General features: G+C 41.6%; 1 pseudogene; it reads left to right on the top strand.

Moving 5' to 3' along the window:
- The first annotated feature begins 405 nt into the window (after positions 1-405).
- Positions 406-3,242, top strand: LOC106003776 (annotated as a pseudogene).
- Positions 3,243-3,679: the final 437 nt, after the last annotated feature.

Here is a 3,679-nt window from a genome sequence, read left to right as displayed (position 1 = left end):
GAGGAAAAAAAATATTGTGAGCTATCTCCTTGATTATTTTGTAATAGCAGATAATTTCTTTAGTCCCTTTCCTCTTTACAGGTTAAAATGGAAAATCTTTTCCATTTCCATGCACAGAATGCTTTTGTTTCTCTCTCTTTCTTTCAGGACTCAATTTTGCTAATTCATTCTATCCAGAACTATAATGTTCTCATGACTATCCACTCTAATGAACGTGGGACAGATCGAGTAATAAGAACTTTGAAAGGGTGAAGATTGAAATAAAAGCATCTTTTTATATTCTCCAGGAACTCTGTATACAAAGAAGCCTGCTCAAACCAATAGGGCAAAAACATTAGATAATTTGATTTCTGAGCACAGATTAGATAATTGTCTTGGATGGGATTTTGGGAATGGTCATAGGGGATGAGGCATCATCCTGTTGAGGGGGTCTTCAGGGAATATTGGGTTTATGTGAGTGTCGGTTAGCCCCTGAGTCACAAAGCATGGGTTGTAGGGCTGGCCTTAGTCCAGGCTCCAGGCAAAATTACATACTTATCCTTATGAATTGTGGTATTCAGTGTAACCATCGCCTTGATTTATGGCCACACCTTCATGACCCCACTTTTGGAAATGGTTTCCAAATCTGAGTCCCTGGCAGCTGTTTTATGTCCACCCACAGGAAGCCAAAAGATAAATGATGTGGGGGTGGGTGAAATGGTTTCTGAATGCCCAAATCTTGTTCTCTTGAACAGGTATTTTTGTTTGAAGAATGAACTGATTAGTTTGTGTTTAAGTGAGGCAAAAATCACTCCAATATAAGAAAATCAAATGCTGTATAGACATTTCCTCTCTAGTCAATGTGTGGTGTTGATAAACTGTGACTGCTGGTCTTCCCTTCCTTTGCTATCTTCTCAGCTGCCACTATTTGAGAAGACTTAAGCCCGACGCTGAGTCACTTCTGGTTGGTACTATGTGTAAAAGGTTTGGAAATAAATCACATTCCCAGATCCAAGTCCTAGGAACCAAGTTACTACTTCCAGGTTCCTGTGTTGACCTGAAATCCTTCCCTTCCAGCCAGGTCTGGGATAACTGTTCCCCAGAACTAACCTGGGTTCCTGTGTGGCCCCAGAGCCAAAGTTCTTTCTCTGTTGGTCCCTCCCTATATGTTGGCCCAAATCCCAGAGATGAACTATTACCCTGGTTTCCTCTTCTAAATTCTTAATTCTTGCCTTGCCTAGAATTCTGCTTCTCCTTCTAGAATTAGATACTCTACCCACATCCATCCTTGTCCCTTCTGGGGTTTTCTGTGATACCAGGTCATGGAATGGTTGTGCTTTGGGACAGGGTACATTTGTCTCATTGGACCCTCATGATTGATTTCTTTTGACTTAAATCAATGTCTCTCAACATGAGTGGAACCACCATTAGAAACTCAGGGGGGCATGTATTAGAAACTCAGGAGGGCATTTTTTTGATTGCCACAGGTTTGGGGAGGGGCATTAGTGGCATTTAGTGAGAGGGAAGTCAGGATACCATTCTTCAGTCATGTGCACCACAGGCCCCTTAACCAAGAAATGTTGTGTTTCCTGGATAACCTTCAAAACTCACACTGAATGTTTATGTGGGAAGACCTGTTTATAATTACCTGGGTGTGGAACTCAATCCCATTTTACTTGGAAATAGAATTACTTTTGCATAGTTTTAATATACATGGAATTTTCCATAAATGTCCTCTAAGCATTTTTTTAAGATTTTATTTATTTATTTATTGGACAGATGGAGATCACAAGTAGGCAGAGAGGCAGGCAGAGAGAGAGAGGGGGAAGCAGGCTCCCCACGGAGCAGAGAGCCCAATGTGGTGCTCTATCCCAGGACCCTGAGATCATGACCTGAGCCGAAAGCAGAGGCTTTAACCCACTGAGCCACCCAGGCATCCCTCCTCTAAGCATTTTTAAAGGAAGTAATTATTGTACTGTGTTTGGTTCAGAACTTTACCAGCAGTAGTCACAATCTCATAAAAGCACCTCAGTGTCAGTGTTATCGTTCTTGCTATTAGAGTTGCCAGCACACCTGTCTGTATCTACATATGTCTCTGTCACAGTCACTCTGATCTCAAAGCAATGGACTATTGCATTCTGTCTTCTAGTTAGTCATCCCCAAACATTCATATACTTTAATACATATTATTTTATTATAAATTATTCCTCTTCCACCCATATTTTTCTTTATTTTTATAGTTAGGACATCATAATAAAATATGTATATAGGTGGTTTTTTAATCTATGAATTTCTTTTCAGAACAGTAAATGGAACTTAACAAAACATTCATTTAAAATTAGGCTTTCCATGCTACCCAGGGAGGGGTCCATACAACATTGTTCTGTGTTCCCGTGGCAACTTAAAGGGAAAATTGCACAATATCTGCAGAACTGATGTCCTGCAAATGAAAGAGGAGGATGTCATTAAATTCCTTGCAGCAGGAACCAACTTATATGGCACCAGCTTTGACATCCAAATGGAACAGTACATCTACAAGAGGGTGGCATCTACATCATAAATCTGAAGAGGACCTCAAAGAAGCTTCTGCTGGCAGCTCTTGCCATTGTTGCTATGGAACACTGAGCTGATGTCAATGTCATATCATGCGGGAATACTGACCAGGGAGCTGTGCTGAAGTTTGCTGCTGTTATAGGAGCCACTCCTATTGCTGGCTGCTTCACTTCTGGAAGCTTTGCTAACCAGATCCAGGCAGTCTTCCGGGAGACTTCTGGTGGTTACTGACCACCAGCTTCTCACAGGTGTTCTTATGTTAACTTGCCTGCCATCACTCTGTGTAACACAGACTCTCTACCACACTATATGCACATTGCCATCCCGTGCAACAACAAGGGAGCTCACTAGTGGGTCTGATGTGAAAGTGGACCCAGGAAGTTCACATGAGTGACACCATTTTCCTGTGAACACCCAGGGAAGTCATGTCTGATCTCTACTTCTCCAGAGACCTTGAAGAGATTGAAAAGGAAGAACAGCTATTGCTGAAAAGGTTGTGATCAAGGAGGAATTTCAGTTTGAATGGGCTGCTCCAGCTCCTGAGTTCACTACTCCTCAACCTGAGGTTGCAGACTGGTCTGAAGGCATTCAGGTGCCCTATATGCCTATTCAGCAGTTCCCTACAGAAAACTGGAGTGCTCAGCCTGCCACTGAAGACTCCCACTACTCAGACCACTGAATGGGTAAGAACAACTACTGAGTGGTCTTAAGCTGCTCTTCCAGAAAGGCAAGCAAAATGGAAATAAAACTGAAGGAAAATAAACAGTTTCTTTTAAAAAAAAATCAGGTCATTGAGTCTAATCAGATTAAGAATCCTTGACATACTATAGTATCTATCTGTTGAAGGCAAGAAAGGATTGAAGATGAGGTCAGGGCTTTCCTAGGAGAAGGCTGTGGCTGCCTATCAAGAGGTCTCATGGGTCATATCCTTTTGAGAAACTTGTCACTTTCCAAATTTTATTGTTTATCCTCATCAGGAACTCAGCAGTTTTCAGGATTCAAGATCACTTGAATCAGGTGAATCTGTAAGGTTACTCATAGTCAACTTACAAATTCACATTGGGAGATATTTCTTCTCAGGGACTAAAAAGCTTATGTCCACCATGTAGGGCTACGAGTCCTAGGAACAAAATGAGCACAAATGCTG

This window comes from Mustela putorius, unplaced genomic scaffold, assembly GCF_011764305.1.
Source record: "Mustela putorius furo isolate JIRA1106 unplaced genomic scaffold, ASM1176430v1.1 tig00003834_pilon_pilon_pilon, whole genome shotgun sequence".
Classification (NCBI taxonomy): domain Eukaryota; kingdom Metazoa; phylum Chordata; class Mammalia; order Carnivora; family Mustelidae; genus Mustela; species Mustela putorius.
Note: the sequence above shows the minus strand (reverse complement) of the source record. Positions and strands in the feature narration are given on the sequence as shown.